Source organism: Jaculus jaculus, chromosome 1, assembly GCF_020740685.1.
Source record: "Jaculus jaculus isolate mJacJac1 chromosome 1, mJacJac1.mat.Y.cur, whole genome shotgun sequence".
NCBI classification, from domain to species: Eukaryota; Metazoa; Chordata; class Mammalia; order Rodentia; family Dipodidae; genus Jaculus; species Jaculus jaculus.
In genome coordinates this window covers 279,775,180-279,792,744 of record NC_059102.1, presented here as the reverse complement: position 1 = coordinate 279,792,744, position 17,565 = coordinate 279,775,180, and the positions used below count along the sequence as shown (strand labels likewise).

Here is a 17,565-nt window from a genome sequence, read left to right as displayed (position 1 = left end):
GCCCAAAACACATATGTTTACTTCCTTCAAAATATATTGAGAAGATAAATTAGGAGAAACTCACCTTGTCCTGCTCTCACTCACTTTTAGGTGACTTTTTCGGTTTTGGAATATCCCTCCATTTCAGTATTTTTTTCCCCTTTCTTACACAAATGGTGGTATATAGGATAGGATTTCCCATATCTAATTGCTTTTACCTAACAAACATTCAAGACCCCACACAATGATTAGCTATTTTAATGATTTTGACATTAATGAGTGATTTTCTCCTTGTTTTATATCCACAGTTTCATTATGAAGTGCTCTATTTGTGGCCATTTGAGCAATTTCCTAATATATCACTGTTCAGTATTTCTAGAAATACATTGTATGTACCATTTGATTTACTTTTCAGACCTTTAAAGTAGAATCCTAGAAGTCAGATTGCTAAAACTTAGAGGTAATTCATACATCATTTTGTTAACTGCTGCCAAATTCTACTTCACTGGAGTTTGACATCTTTGCATTCCCATCAGCAAAATGTGAGGCTGTCAGCCTGAACCTTGGCAGAGAAGATTATGGATGAATATTAGCCTGACTTGTTTATAAAGAATTGGGTCATTGTAGGACTGGGCTGAAACATAAATTTCACAATTTCTTAATTCAAAACTTTAAACCACAAAATCATGACACATTTATTAACATTTGTTGTCATATGAAAGAAACGAGTGAGAATTATTCTTCTTTGGAGTTTTGTGGAGCTAATTTTAGGACAAATAATTGCTTTTGCTATGACTTGACTGATTTTAAACTTAGCCTTTCAGTAGTCTCCTGTAGGAAGTATTGGGAAGGTACCCTCCAAACAACCTCATCTAAGGAGATTTGTTTAAAGGTGGGATGTTAGGTTTAGCCCATATTTAAAAGTTATTCTTATCATGAGAGGCAGTTCAGGGCTGCTTGACATGCTAATGGGTTTGGTGGCTCTGCCTCATGGATTTATATTTGATATCTTGAACAAACACAGTTATTCAAGCTTTCTCCATTGGGGTAATGTAATTCTTTAGTATAATTTTACCATAGTGTTATACCAAAAATGAAAAGAAACCATTTCCAGTTTCCCTATGTGGAGAAGCCCAGGCAGTTTGGATCAGCACTCAAGGGAATGGTGGAACCTAGGAGTGGCAAGACTCAACTGCCCCCTTAGTGATAACGGATGCAATTACTCTGGTAGCAGGAGAAACAGAGCCTGCTGGGTGTGCCCACAGACAGCTAACAGAGCAGAAATACTGACTGGAAAGTTTACAACTCCACAGAAAGGGGATATGAGCTGGACTATGGCTTTGAAATCTCCTGTTATAGTTCAGTAACATTTGAGATAGGGGTGAAGTTGGGGACACATTGCCAAGACTGCCTCTGCTGTATCCACTGGGGAAGGTTTTCCTGGCAACATCTTGAAGTTTTCTATGCCCAAGTCTATTCTTATTTTGTTGTATCCATATGTCATGAATGGAATTTTAAACAGTTTCTTCTCCCATCATGAAGCATCACTGCAAGGAGATATTTTCACTTAAGCTACCCAGATACTTTAGTAATAATACATGAAGCACAGAAAACAGAAACACACATAAACCCCTTTGAGCTTATTTTTTATCTTAAAGTTCCACATTTACCACAGCATACTATCATAGAGAATGTCAGTGGAGTTTATTTTCCACTTCTTTTTCTTTAATTGGTCTGTAAATTAATGAAATGAAATAATTTAAACTTACTATTATATCTGTATCTATGTTGATACTACATAATTATATTCAGGTAAATGCTATAGTTAAAAAAGTGGGGGAAATGAATAAAGTAGCAAAAAGTATACATAGTGTGCAGAATGTGGCATAATGAGAGAATACTGCTTGTTTAACCAGCGACTCTCTATATGAGTCTTTCAATGCTGTGTAACAAAACAACCAAGTTTGGCAGCACAATAATGCAAAGACTCCTTACCTTGCAATTTCTGTGAGTCAGGGGTTGTAGTTTCAAAGGCTCATATGGTGAAGGCCTGATCCCAAACTCATAGCACTACTGGGAGGTGGTAGGTATTTATATGTGGAGGCACAATGGGGAAAAGTTAGGTTACGCAGAAGGGTGTGTTCACTGTTGCCACGAGGACAGCAGCCTCTGCTTCCACTGCTCCCTGATTGACAGACTGCCTCACTACAGGCCCTGGAGCAATAGGGTCAAACAACTAGGCCTGAAACCATCAAGCAAACAAAATTTTGGTTTCTTAGTAATTTTTTTTTTTTTTTAAATCTCAGGATTTTTTTGTCCCAGTAGTAGCAAAGTAACTCAGTCACAAATCTGATAGGGTTTGGTGGAGTCCTTCTTGGCTCAGGGTCTCTCATCAGTCTGGCCGTAATCATTTTGAGGGTGTGGGGGTTGGACTTCAGTCACACAACATCTGAGCTGGAGTGGATTCCTTTGGAAGCTCACTCTTAGGACTGTTGACAGGCTCCAGGCCCTCTTCACAGGCTTTCTGTGCCACATGGCTGCCAGCCAGTGACTCATACAGAGTGACCCAGGAGTAGAGAAAAGGGAAGAAGGCATTTTTTTGCAGCCTTGCTCTAGGTGACAGAATCAGCCTCAAGGAAACAAAGAGGAAGAGCAATAGAGGAGGCTAACTGACACTCATCCTGCCTACATGGTGTGCATGGAGTATGCACACCTGCTCACGTATACACAGACACTATACACACATACACACCAAACCACACAGGCACACACACTACTGCCACAGCCGACCCTACACAACCCCACATACACACACCCAGAAAAGAAAAAAACTATGTATTTCTTTTTGTGAACTAAGTCTGGGTGAATTTCTTCCTCTGGGTGGGTTCTTTGCAAGTTAATAAGACTAAGCTTTGTCTCATGGTTTTTTTTTTCTTCCACTGGTCTACTATTCACTCCTTCAGAACACTCTAATTATGTACCTGTCATTGTGAACTTGCTCTACTTGTTGACTTCAGGGTCCCAGGAGGTAATGAGCATGTCTGCTTTCTCTGGTGCATTCCCCAAAAAATAGCAAAAAGTGAGTAAATAAATGGGTTCTTAGCAAACACTTGTTGAAAGAATGAATAAGTCCTGATATCATGGTCTCATGTCCAAAACCAAGAAAGTGCACATTGCACCCACACTTCTTTCTTTCATAGTGACTTAGGTACTAGATTGTCTGGCAATGCATGACAGTTTTTCACTTAATGAAGGTGCATTAATCTTAGCTGCTACATTAGTTTATGTTTACCAGTTGAAAAAGCCATTTAGTGATTGAGAGAAAAATGATCTCCCCCTCTTCCTTCTGACATTACTAATAATGTGCTGGGCCAGCTGTGTATAGACATTCCTTTCTGAAAAGCTCAGGTGATCAGGTTACAGCCCAAAGCCTCAGATCTGATTTTTCTTACCATTATAATAGCCTGAAAAGTTACAAATGTCATTAGTCGTCATTAAATTACTCAGTTTAGCTTTCAAAGTAGAGCTCTGCTGCTTGACTCTCTCATGGCTGTAAATTCTACAATTTGAGCCTACATTTTCCCAGGGCTCTGTATTCTTTGACAAATTCTGTGTTACTGCTCTGAAAATGAAAGCAGAACCTAAACCTAAAACTTCTAATGGAAATTCGTGGAAGTCCATGATTTGGAATTGTGTGTGTGAGTATTGGCACCCTCAGATTGTCTCTTCTACTCTACTGCCTCTGCCCATTTCTTCCCTTCTGTTCTGCTGTGTTCAAGCAATTTAATTCTGCCTCTAATTTAATGCATATACCACATCCCTCCCTGTAGTTGTAAAGCATGTGTTAGCACTTAACCAGAAGAGGGGTTGCCTAAGGTAAGAGGATTGATAGCATAGACCAGGCGTCTTAAAAATGGCTTTGTGTGATTTGGCGCCAATAGCTTAGGCTTTAGGTTCACGGGTCCAAGCTGTCTGTCAGAGGCTTAGAGAGAGTCAGGCTGTAAGCCCAGTGGAATCTCTTATTTCTATTACTTGGTGTTGATGTTTTGGGATATTTTTGCATAGCAAGAGGCTGGTTAAAGAACTCAACATATTCACAATCTGCTTTCTTAAAAGGAGCAAGAAAAATGAGTGAATTTGTCTAACTAAGGCAGAGTAGTGATTGGAAAATATGATAATCTATCCAAATTGTATTAGATTGTGATGACATAAAGTTAGACCAGATTTGTAGAAATGGAAATTTGACTGCCACTAACTGCTGCCTCTTCATCTACATCTTTGAGATGGAGAAAAATCAGCTTATACCTAGACATAACTTTACCTTTAAGGAAATGGGAAATGTTGCAGTTTCAAGCTAGCACTTGAGATAAAAATGTAAACCTAAAATAACCCTCAAAGATTCTTAAGTATTCCTAAAAGTAAACAATTGAAAATTATAATCATTTCCAAATGTTTCCATGATTTTATTTGTATTACTTGTTCACATTAATTTTAAATATTTTTATTTATTTATTTGAGAGAGATAAAGAAGGAGGTGGGGGAGAGAGAGAGAGAATGGGCTCACCAGGGCCTCCAGCCACTGGAAATGAACTCAAGACACATGTGCCATCTTGTACATCTGGCTTATGTGGGTCCTGGGGAATCAAACTGAGGTCCTTTGGCTTTATAGGATAGTGCATTAACTGCTAAGCCATCGCTTCAGACCTGCTTAAGTTTTAAGAGAGAAGTTCTAAATGTAAGCTCTGTGCAACTTCCTTCTTTTTTATCATCTCTGAAAGTGTATTAATGAATGACATTTTGAAATTATAATAGATCTATTTCCTTCGCCTTCCCTCTCTCCCCCTTGCTTCCTCCCTTTACCCCTCCCTCCCTCTCTGCCTTCCTCCCTTCATTTCTCCCTTCCTTCATTCCTTCCCTCCTATAGATAGGAAAAGACGGTGTCTTTTTCAACCTATACTTTATTAGATTTGGAGAAATGCACATTTATTACTAAACATATAAATAAATGTTAAGGTTTCCACAATGGAGTAAAGGTGACTGGTGTGTAGGTAGTGTTCTCAGACATCCACAACAGGGAGTGAGAGTGACTGGTGTGTAGGAAGTGTTCTCAGACATCAGCAACGGGGAGTGAAGGTGACTGGTGTGTAGGGAGTGTTCTCAGACATCCACAACAGGGAGTGAAGGTGACTGGTGTGTAGGTTGTGTTCTCAGAAATCCACAACAGGGAGTGAAGGTGACTGGTGTGTAGGGAGTGTTCTCAGACATCCACAACAGGGAGTGAAGGTGACTGGTGTGTAGGTTGTGTTCTCAGACATCCACAACAGGGAGTGAAGGTGACTGGTGTGTAGGGAGTGTTCTCAGACATCCACAACAGGGAGTGAAGGTGACTGGTGTGTAGGTTGTGTTCTCAGACATCCACAACGGGGAGTGAGGGGGACTGGTGTGCAGGTTGTGTTCTCAGACATTCACAACAGGGAGTGAAGGTGACTGGTGTGTAGGGAGTGTTCTCAGACATCCACAACAGGGAGTGAAGGTGACTGGTGTGTAGGTTGTGTTCTCAGACATCCACAACGGGGAGTGAAGGTGACTGGTGTGTAGGGAGTGTTCTCAGACATCCACAACAGGGAGTGAAGGTGACTGGTGTGTAGGGAGTGTTCTCAGACATCCACAACAGGGAGTGAAGGTGACTGGTGTGCAGGTAGTGTTCTCAGACATCCACAACAGGGCGTGAAGGTGACTGGTGTGTAGGGAGTGTTCTCAGACATCCACAACAGGGAGTGAAGGTGACTGGTGTGTAGGGAGTGTTCTCAGACATCCACAACAGGGAGTGAAGGTGACTGGTGTGTAGGAAGTGTTCTCAGACATCCACAACAGGGAGTGAAGGTGACTGGTGTGTAGGGAGTGTTCTCAGACATCCACAACAGGGAGTGAAGGTGACTGGTGTATAGGTTGTGTTCTCAGAAATCCACAACAGGGAGTGAGGGTGACTGGTGTGCAGGTTGTGTTCTCAGACATCCATAACAGGGAGTGAAGGTGACTGGTGTGTAGGTTGTGTTCTCAGACATCCACAACGGGGAGTGAAGGTGACTGGTGTGTAGGGAGTGTTCTCAGACATCCACAACAGGGAGTGAAGGTGACTGGTGTGTAGGTTGTGTTCTCAGAAATCCACAACAGGGAGTGAGGGTGACTGGTGTGCAGGTTGTGTTCTCAGACATCCACAACAGGGAGTGAAGGTGACTGGTGTGCAGGTTGTGTTCTCAGACATCCACAACAGGGAGTGAGGGTGACTGGTGTGCAGGTTGTGTTCTCAGACATCCACAACAGGGAGTGAAGGTGACTGGTGTGCAGGTTGTGTTCTCCGACATTCACAACAGGGAGTGAAGGTGACTGGTGTGTAGGAAGTGTTCTCAGACATCCACAACAGGGAGTGAAGGTGACTGGTGTGTAGGGAGTGTTCTCAGACATCCACAACAGGAAGTGAGGGTGACTGGTCTGTAGGGAGTGTTCTTAGACATCCACAACAGTGAGTGAGGGTGACTGGTGTGTAGGGAGTGTTCTCAATATCCACAACAGGGAGTGACGGTGACTGGTGTGTAGGGAGTGTTCTCAGACATCCACAATGGGGAGTGAAGGTGACTGGTGTGTAGGTAGTGCTCTCAGACATTCTCAACTCAATTTTAAATTGTAGCAGCTGGCTCAGAATATTGGCTCATATGAGGTATGCATTGAAGATACTGATTGCTGAATTAGTATGTGTTAACTTATTTTTTCAACTGATATTGTTTAGCTTCCATCACATGTTTTACTTTTCTGTGGTACTGAAATTTACAATAGAAAATGAAAAGTAAACAACAGGTAAAGCCCCCCTCCCAATATGAGAAAATTATTTTCACTTGTGATCCAGTAAATCCAGATCTTAACTCACTTAATTCTAGTCTAGTGTCCCAACATGGCACTTGACTTCCAGCATTGAAATTTACTTAAATTTCAATGAAAGTCAAGCCAGGTGGAGTTATTGCTTTAGGAGGAATATATTATTATTTGCTTTCCTCTGCCATCATGAAACTTCACCTTGAGTCTAACCCAAAAATAAAATAAAAATTTTTCTCTCACCTGCTCCTTTATCCCAGCAACCCAAAGGTAAGTATGATAATTATTACTTATCTTTAAAAGTAATTATTTACTGGATTCTTAACCCTAAAAATTTGAATATGATCTAGGCTGAATAGTTTAGATATATCACCATATGTGTGTGACACTAGAATTCACATATGTTTTTCTTGTCCTTTCCTTAAAATAGTAATATCTTTAAAGGTTTTGTGAAGATTAGAGACAATATACTTGTTTTTCTGTGTATTTAATAAATAAACTAATCCATGAAACTCATAAATACATCAGAAGTAAAGTAAAACATTTATTATTTTTTTTAAAAGTCCCTTAGTGTTTTTTTTTCTGACAAAAATAAGTGCATTTACCTTGAAATCAAACAAAAGTAAGCAAAAAAAAAAGTGAGAGTATACGTTCAAAAGATACAATCTGGTCGAAAATCTAACTGAGTAATTAACAAAATGATTTTGGTAATGATTGGGCTTGAGAGACAATTTCAAAAGTAAACAAAGTAGTCTCTTATTTATAAATTGTCTGAAGTAGCAATATTACTTAAAAAAAATAACCACTCACAGGGTAATAATTCTTTTGAATTTTGAAATGCATTTTAATTTTCAAATATTTTCTTTGTAATATCTCCGTGTTATCAGTTGTTCCATGACTGTCCAGCATTGACTAGTGTATTCACACGTTTGTGGTCTCAGTACTAAGGAGGCTGAGGCATGGGTATGGCAAATAATAGGCCAATTTTGATTCCATCATCTTATTAAGGATATTATAAAAATCATGAATTTATATTATATAAAATATAATTTCATATTAAGTATTCATACTCCTTTGAAGAATATACAAATCATAAATACTTAACTTAATTTCACAATAGTACATTCCTATTTTTTACTTATAGTAAAAGGTTGCAGGTCTTAACTAATCATCATGTTTAGGACTAGGATGAAATAAAATTCAGTATTATTATAAAAATCTCTTGCTAGGCTAGAGCAGTGTAACAGTGCTTCCTGTGCAAGCAAGAAGGGTGAGGGGGACTGGAACTGCTTAATTTGATTTGATTCCCTAGAACCCACAAACAACCAGGTAAAAATATGATTATGTAAGTTTGTAACCCCAGACCTGTGGGGAGCAGAAATGTAAGAATCTGTGAGGCTCAAAAAAAGAATAAAGAAGAAGAAGGAGATTCAGAATCAGTGAAAGTCTCAAGCATACAAGTAGATAGGCAATGGAGGGAGGCATCCACAACCACACCAAGTAACACCTACTACACACAAATGCAAAAGAGTCTCATGCTATTTGTGTGTGTGTATGTGCATTTAAGTCAGAGTAAGTTCTTTCCTTATTAACATTAAATAGCTTCAAGTTACCAGTGCCATCTTAGGGTACTTGAATACCGGCAGGGTGTTAATCCTATTCTAATAAGTAAAGTATTTGGAAGCTAATATTAAAGATATTTATCGTACCAATAACTGTGGGCTAACTCCACAATGCATGACCCATTTACATCAACAAGGAGGGTCCAATGAGAGGGGGTAGATCATGGATGAGCCTAAACAATGGTACCAAACTGCCTGTATTTGCTGAAAAGAAAACTAATAAATTAAATTAAAAATAAATAAATACATACATTTAAAAAAATAATGGCTTGTCATTTTCTAGTAGTGCAAGCAATATATTTCTACTTTAAATAAGAAGATATAGTTAATATGAGATGGAAAACAATTACTAAATTTCAGGCACTATGTATGCATTAAGAAAAATAATGGTAAGTTACATAATAGGATGAGTTTACTGCTGTGAATGTTAAGTGATAGGTCCTGTGTTAAATTCATTGCATTTTTCCTAAAAAGCAATGTGATTAGGTAGGAAATATCACACCAATAGTTGAGAACTCTGGGCCTTTCAAACGTGCATGACTTTCCTTATGTTTGTCCATCAAGTACACTGAGATTTACTAATCAGTGCCAGCTCCTGAAACTTTTAATCAGCCTCTTCTCTCACTAAAATATCTTTGGGATATAGTTCCTGTTACATATGTTTGATAATTCACTGCTCCACTACCCATTTTGGGGTATGTAGCACTTTCACATTGTTAAGCATTTTTTATTTTTTTCTCAATTTCTTCATATATATGCATATATATTAACAAATTTATTAAATATATATATATTTAATAAGAGATATATATATTATATATATATTATATATAATATATATATATTTAATAAGAGAGAGAGAGAGATAATATAACCCAATAATCATGGCTCTTGCATAAAAATAGAAATATTAGCTGATGGAGCATATGCTTGCCATCTTTACCTATCAAAAAAAAATGTGCTATCACTCCACACCTGTCAGAATGGTTGTCATCAAAAAGACAACTGCCCACAAGTGGCAAGAATGGAAATGGTGTTGAGGGTGTAGAGCAAAGAGCACCATTGTACATGGCAAAGGGGACAGGATGCAAATTAGTGCAGCTGTTTTGGAAAACAGTATCAAGTTTCTCAGAAGACTGAAAATAAAACTTCCATATGATGCAGCAGTCCTGTTTCTTGGCATATGTTTCCAAAGGAATTGGAATAGGCATATGAAAGAGGGATCTGAACTCTTTCATTTTAGCATTATTACTAATAGCCAGAATATTGATGCAACCTAAGTAAGTGTCCATTAACAGATGAGTAGTAAAGGTAATATGTCTGTGTATGTCATGGAAATTTTGAAAATGGCTGAAGTATGTTCAATAAAACAAGCCAGGGACAGAGGGACAAATGCTGTATTATCTACTGCATTTATATAGAACTTAAAGATGCAAGTTTTTTTTGAAACAGATTAGGAAGCTGGTTACTACAGGCTAAGTGGGGAGACAGAGATAGGAAAGGGAGTTGTTAATTAAAAGGTAAAAAAATTTGGTTATAAAGAGGAATATGTTTTAGGGCTTTATTTCATTACATGGAGAGCACAGTTCATAATAAAGTGTTGCCTTATTTTGAAATAGCTAAAGGTATAGATATTTGTGTCAACATCACAGCAACTGTAAATTGATAAGGTAAAGATACCCAAGGTATGTTTTCCACAGTGGTATGTGTGTCAGACCTCACATGGATCCTCATATGCGTAACTATCATTTGTTAAATAACATAATAACAATTCCCTAGAAATGAAATAATTGATTGAAAGTTTTCAGGTTTTTTTTTTTTTTAATCTGGGTCAATAGTAAATAGTGACAGATCATTTAATGGAGTTTATATTACTTTATTCTTTTATGACTACTCCATGATTCGGAAAAAAAAGAATAGTCTTATCTAACCAAGTACTCTTATCTGCAGTGGGATTCATTTTTAGGCATTTAAAAATTTATATAAACCTTCACAATAAACATCAAAATGCAGGGCCAAGTAAGCTAGAAAAAGGAGTCCTGGACCTGAAAGTTTTTGAACCAGACCTAGTTTATTCATCTGGAAATATCGAGAGACTTCTTGGCAACTTGGTGAAGAACAGCTTCTGTAAAATGATAATTTTTTTAAGCAGAAGAGATGAATGTTCACAGATTCCAAATTACAGACAGGCGAGGTAGAATGACAAGTCATCAAACAGATTGTGCTTCAGGTCCACACAGTTTTCATTGAGCTTTAAAAGAAAATAAGTGAATTATGTAGTGAATGAGGCAAGAGCACAGAATTTTCTTAAATTTCTTGTTTACAGTTTGAGAGAAACCGAACCTGTCCCATAAGAAATGGAAAGAGCCATCCTGTGGAGGTGGGGTGGGGGGAGGATGACTCCAGAAGCAGAGATGCTCTGGCAGAACTGGGGGATGTTAGATGCCGGGCTGACGCTGGCGGTGTGTGGGCGGTCAACAAGGATAAGCAGGGAGCAATCTGATAGTGCATGAAAAGGTGAGGTCAGCTCCTCTGATGGAACAGGATGGTGGAGAGCAGCGGCAGCTATAAGGGGTCAGCAGTTGGGATCAGCTCTAGGAAGTAGTGTGCAAGAAATGTTAGGAGACAATGCATTTGGAGGCTTTAAATGTGAATATAATGGATATGCACTAATACGTTTAATACAATAGTGTGATTAGTTTTAATTTTTTTTTTTTTTTAACCAACAACTAAGCTGAAAGGATGGTCACTCCAAGGAAAAGAGAGTGAGAAACCAAACTGGTAGGAAACAATAGGCAAATAACAGTATATTACATTATGTCATCATTGGATATAACTTTTTATTATTCTGGTGACAAAAATCAGAGCAAGATCCCAGGACTAAGGTTTTTTTATGGTAAATGAGGTTGAAGAGATGAATGAGCAGAAAGGACAACATATTTGTTAGATTTTTAAAATGAATATTATAGCCTTCTAGGTTTCCTAAACATAGATATCATAGATGTATTGTATTGCTATAAATAATAGCATAACTCTTATATTTATTACAAATACTAAGTAAAACTTTATAATGAAACAGTAACAAATGTTGTGTTAAAATATAGAACCAAACTGATTAATTTATCCTTACGTGACATATATTATATTTATTTATATTATATTTTTATTTGTTTATAAATGTACATATGTGTATGTATATTTATATGACACTTTACTTGAAAATTCAGGTAGGTAAGTGTAATTCAATTAAAGGGCCATAGTGTTAAGATTCAGATTAGGTTCTTGGAAGGAGAAATAAAATGTGGATAAAATTTCATTGGAACATGAGGGGAATAAATCTTCTACTTGATTACTCCAAGTGTTCTGATAGCTGCTTAGCAATTTACATTTTCCCTCTGGTATCTTCTTAGCAAGAGAATGTATTTCACTGAACCCCCAACCAGAATCAGAGAGATAAAATTATGAAATCTAACAAAGGGTGTGGAGAAGGGATATTTTCAAGTGTTGTAAAGACTTAGGTGACAGTGACAGGGAAGGTAGATGTCTTCTCTTCCCCCACACCACAGCAGAAATAAGGTGTGTCAACCTAGATGGTTGTGTTATCGATTCTGTGCATCAAACACTGGTCACATCAAGAAGCAGCATTCTTGATTAATATTCATTAATTATGCCTTTCTCAATGAATTATGATCCTATGCTATCCACTAAGTACCAAGTGAAGATTTGGGCAGACAGGAAAGGTCAAAGCGAACAACAGTGTTACAACATGGAGTCCGTCTTTCCGAGATGGAATATCTGTTGACCTTGGCTGCAAAAAGCGGGGCCACAGTTGCATTCATTGTTCAGTGAGCTTGTCTACACAGTTCAACCCACCGACAGCAATGAATGTTGATTGTGACCTTTGGAAGGTCATCTGTGCTCAGGCGAGGGCACGACCTGGTGCCTGTCGTGCAGCGCTGTTCTGTCCAGCAAGTGCTGGCAGCCCTCTCGGAGATCATGGGTAGCCATAGGGTACAATCAACGGTCGATGGTTTTGATTTTAATTCCAAACTCACCGACAGCGTTGAATGTTCACTGAAGCAACCTCGAAGCCAGAGTTCTGCTGACTTTCTAGTACCTGCACATGTATGAAGTTGCGGGAGGAGCAAATCACAGTCCTTTTAATCAAGCGGCGCAGGCATTTGAAGCCATTTTAAAAGAACAGGAAAGAGGGGTAATGGAATTTTTGCATCCCAAGGTTTGACAAGTCTCCACTTCATGCTGCAAGAAAGAAAAAGATCTTTTCTTCTTTTTTTAAGCTTAAAAAAATGCGCAGTTTGACTTAATTCCAGATGTTAAAAGGAGAATTTGTTATTCCAAATGATTTCAGTTACCAAATCAAAACAATATTTAAATTTAAATATTGGTATGCTTATTACATGCACACCGGATACATGTAGACTACATAAATGTGAATAGGATAGTTTTAGACATTTTTCTCTGATTAAATTACTATCAATAACTTTCTTCAGGTGTACACTATAGATCTGCAAGTTTTAGTATAAAATAGGGTTTTTAAATTGTTATAATTTCCACAAATGTATGCTTATTTATAAAATAAAAGATATTATAAATCAAAAAACCAATTCAGCCAATTTTTCTTAGCTTATAACACAGATGTTATAAAATGACAATGATAACTATAATACATGCATACAGCAAAATTTCTCAATTCAGGTCATTTTGGGATAAACTTCTAATATTGTTTTATGATAAATTCATTTTTATACCTTCTCATGGAGCTTTATGGGTAATGCTTATTTTAAGTTAAAGTGAACACTATTGAATGTGTCTAAATAGCCACTTTCAATAAATTTCTGTTATCATTTGAAACAAAAATCCCTTTCTATGTATCCAAACCAGGACAGAAAGTCACTATTTGCTATACAACTATAGAAACTCTTTATATTTATTTTACCAGTAAGAAAATGCAAAAAATATAATAAATAAAATCTGGCTTTGGAGATGTTCCACAGCCTCTCTTAAGTAAACTGGTTGTTCTTGAAATATTAGTGAAATGTGTATTCACAAATTTTTTACATTCTGATATTTTATTCACTTGGAAGACTTTATGTTAAAGCATATAGTCACTTAGTTCTTGTAGACAAAATTTGTAGATGTTAACTATGTCCAGTTGATATTTTTGAGTGAAGTAAGATTGAAATCTACTCATATATTTAAATAACAAATAATCATTGAACATACAACAGTAACCTGAATTTTGTAGTGGTTGATTTTTTTGAAATGAGCAACTTTGCCTACCAAGTATAACTTTGGTTTGCTGTAGGAAAGAATGTACCATGGGGGTAAGGTTTCATTTGTTTGCATTATTAGTTATTTATACTTAAATACATATCACTCTAATACTTTTGCATACTTGATGAGGCATATTTTTTTCAGCTTAGTATAACATCATTTTCAATTGTATTTGTTCATCTCTTTCTATATCTGCTAACCTTTATATAATAGAAATACTGTGATAAAAACTCTGGGCCACATGCTTTGCTGTAATAAAAAAATGTATGTGTAACATATTGAAGCAAGGCTCTAGGATCATGACAGCTAATTGTGATTCAAAACCATGTTGTTGATTTTCCAAAACAGTCTTCCCAAAACTATTTGCAAAAAAATGTTCTAAATTAATTCTCAAATCCTTGAATATAATCATTTTAAAATTCTCCAAATATTTTTTGCATGCATAGTATGTGTGGTAGTGTTAGTGGTGGTGGTGGGTGATTGTTGTTGTTGTTGGTGGTGTGGTGATGTGTGTGTGTGTGTGTGTGTGTGTGTGTGTGTGTGTGTGTGTGTTATACACTAATGTGATGCTCCATGCACTTGGCTGCAGAGAACACAGAGAACATTGCAGGTCCCTGCCTCATCACTCACCTTCATGTTTTTCCTTGAGACAGAGTCACTTGTTGACTCCAGAGCTTCCGACTTTTCACCAGCTCTAGTGATTCTCTGGTTTTTGCTTCTCATCCATTTGAGGTTATAGACACGTGTGGCCACGTCCAACTGTTTATATGGGTACTTTCAAAATGATCTTGGGTGGTCTTATGTCACATCTGGCTCCAACATTTGTATGGAAAGCACATTTCAGCACTGAGTCACATTTCTCTATCCCTAGAAGTTGTATTAATATTTCATTTCTAGTACAAAGAAAGATAAATAGCATATCATTTATACATGAAGTAGAGTAATGTAATAATATTTAGCTCTTATTCAGCTGGAATAAGCCAGATTCTTGTCTCACGTAGCTATACTTTGTTGAAGGTATAAACCTCCTAATGGTTTACACTTTCCACAGTGAGGTAGGATGGTTGTTCTTGCTGCATCTTACTCTAGTGTCAGATGACATAGTAGTCTGAAGATTCCACATTCTATATTATTTTTTCCTCATCAGAATAATTGTTTTATGTTTAGCCAACTCAGTTTTACACCATATCATCTGATAGCAATCTCAATCACTATGTTATATCCATCAATCTATCTCTCATACATTTTTATTTTCCTGACCTGTCCTTGGCTGTCTTTAGAAAATATTGAGATTCAATACTGCTAAGGATTTCCATTCTCTGATTTTAAAAAAGTGTGTAGTTTTTTTAGAAAATGCTATAATTATAGAATTCTGAACTGGCAACAATATTTTTGCAAAGTTTTTCTTGAATGAAAGAAGTTACCAAAAGAGGTCTATGGATAAATTTCCACTTATGGTCCTCTTCATGATGCTAAAGGATCCTGTGGACAGGATAAGACTGATATCCACCAAGACCAAATTTATTTTAGCTTTTATTTCTGCTCCCTAGGCTTTGAGAGCACAAAACATTTCAGTTTTGCTTAAGGTTAGTGGATCATAAATAAACCAAAGCAATTTCCTTGCTTTGAGCAAGAGGGTCACAGAAATACATGAAATACCACTTTTAAACAAAGCAAACTTTAACATGAATTGACAGAGGAACATGAAGAAGTACTACCATGTGCCTCAGTAAAAGGCCATAGGGATTTGGGATGCTGAAGTTGTCTGTTTTAGAAATAGATTATATATCGTGTTTGATGACCTGTAGTTAATTTAAGTGACTGCCTCTGCAAACCTTCCAGAGGGCAAGTGTGTGAAATAGAGCATCTCAGTGCCAGTCTGCAGCCCTCCCCTCTGCCTGATGCCTTGACCTAAATTGGGTGTGTGGGCATTGATCTGTACAAATGAAAGGAAATGAGAATTTGCTACCACATACATTTTATCCTTCATTCCACGTAGCTAAAAATTACTTGATGGGGGTGACATATACCCATGAATAAATTTATCTATTAATAAGTTTCCTTTCTCTCATGAATGGACTCTTCAAAATGTAAGAAGTTAAAAGTATGTTGTATTTAATGATGTATAAGATTACTCTCACCTCTCCTCCAAGGAAATAATACTACAAGGAAATAATACTCTCCAGAAAGGAGATTTCAGCTAAACTGTCATTGATGGCCCGAAGGGCTCTTTATCTTGCCCATTTCTATTTCTTTAAAGGTGCTATCCCTCTGTTCAGGAAATATTATGAAATGTTTCAACACTAGCACTTTAATCTTCTCAGTGAGACAGCAAACATTCCCAACTCAGGAAATCTTATCTTGGGGAATTAAAATTGTCATTATTGGGGCTTCTGGATATGTCAATAGAAGGAGAAAATATATCAAAGAGGTCAAAACTGACTAAAATCATTCAGATCCAAGCTGAGAACTTGAATCTGGGTTTCCACTGAGCAAGAGGAAAAATCATGACAAGACATGCAGGAGGTTGGCTTAGATCAGATATCTTTTCTTACTAAGATGTTGACACCCCAGAAGGGTCTGTAAGTTTCTGGCCTCCTTTTCCAGAAAGTTGTGTAAATGATTCTACCTTCTCACTCTATAAAAGGTTTTATGGATTTTCATTGAAACAAAGCTCTATTTCCAAGAAGAGTCTTGAAAGTATTAGTAAAATCACAAGTGATTAAAAATAATTATTTTTAATGTGCATATCAGCTAGATTCACTTATAAGAATCCTCCCCACACACATTTACTGCAATAAATATAAACCACAAATGCTTTTATGTGGTTTATATAACAACTATGTACCAGCTGACATGTTTTTAGTATAATAGAAAAGGCTTAAAAATGAACCAGCATAACTCCAACATGAACTTCAAATTACTTATCTTTTTTAGGATCTGTGTCACCAGGCTGGCCTCCATGTCCTGCTCTTCCTCCCTCAGCTTCGTGAGCATTGGGATTACGTGTTTGCACCCCTGTGCCTGATGAATAAAAATTTCAATAATAGCCTATAATTGCTATTTTAGCTTACCCTTCTTTCCTTATAATTATTTATGATAACATGCCGAACTTTAAAACTTTTAAGTAGACGATATATACACAACAACAGCAATGTAACTTGGGCAATGGAGGTGGAACCTGTCACTCAGTAACTTGGTTATATAACCTCCAGAGTGTAACATCTGCATGATTAAGTCATTCTCATATAGACTAGTTCAGTTTCTCTATAACACTGCATAATAGATACTCTGCAAGGCATAGCATTCTACTCATTATATATACAAAGGGAAGATTAAGATCCTGCTTACCTAAGAATCTAATGATTCTTCACTTCAAAAACGGGTGCTTTCCAAGTTCTAAAAGCTCAACACACACACACATATGTAATTTTCATAACTGGCCTCAACATACGTGATTTTTTTAAGGCAGAACAGCATTCACAGTAAGACACAGCATTCTGTGCGTGGTTTCTTTACCCGGTCGGTAGGTGGTGGTGACCGACAGGCGGGGGGCGCATCTGACACAGGTAGTTCTGAAGACGATTGAGGTCTGCTTAAAAGTTACAAGTCCTCTTAAACTTTCCCAAAGACAGGAGCCCGTGACTAACCTAACATATTCCTGTCCTTGTCTTTCTATATTAGCTCACAGTGTGAAGGTCATAAAAAACTCAAGGGATTATTTGAAATAATTCAAAATAGTTTCTTGGTTTTGGTCTTCTTTTCTAAGTTGTTTTAAATCAAAACAATGTACCACATA

The 17,565-nt window shown here is 37.1% G+C and overlaps 1 long non-coding RNA gene across 4 annotated transcripts in view; it reads right to left on the bottom strand.

The window, feature by feature from the left end:
* Positions 1 to 10,522: 10,522 nt before the first annotated feature.
* LOC123457659 overlaps positions 10,523 to 17,565 on the bottom strand; it is a 74,171-nt gene continuing 67,128 nt past the window's right edge. For 2 of the 4 annotated variants that reach the window (XR_006635101.1, XR_006635103.1), the window contains 2 exons: positions 14,397 to 16,790; positions 10,523 to 10,722 (listed from right to left, as the gene is read on the bottom strand). This is a non-coding gene — a long non-coding RNA (uncharacterized LOC123457659). Of the gene's footprint in view, positions 10,723 to 12,526; positions 12,732 to 14,396; positions 16,791 to 17,565 lie in introns of all 4 variants that reach the window. The other 2 variants (XR_006635102.1, XR_006635104.1) reach the window with 2 other exon arrangements.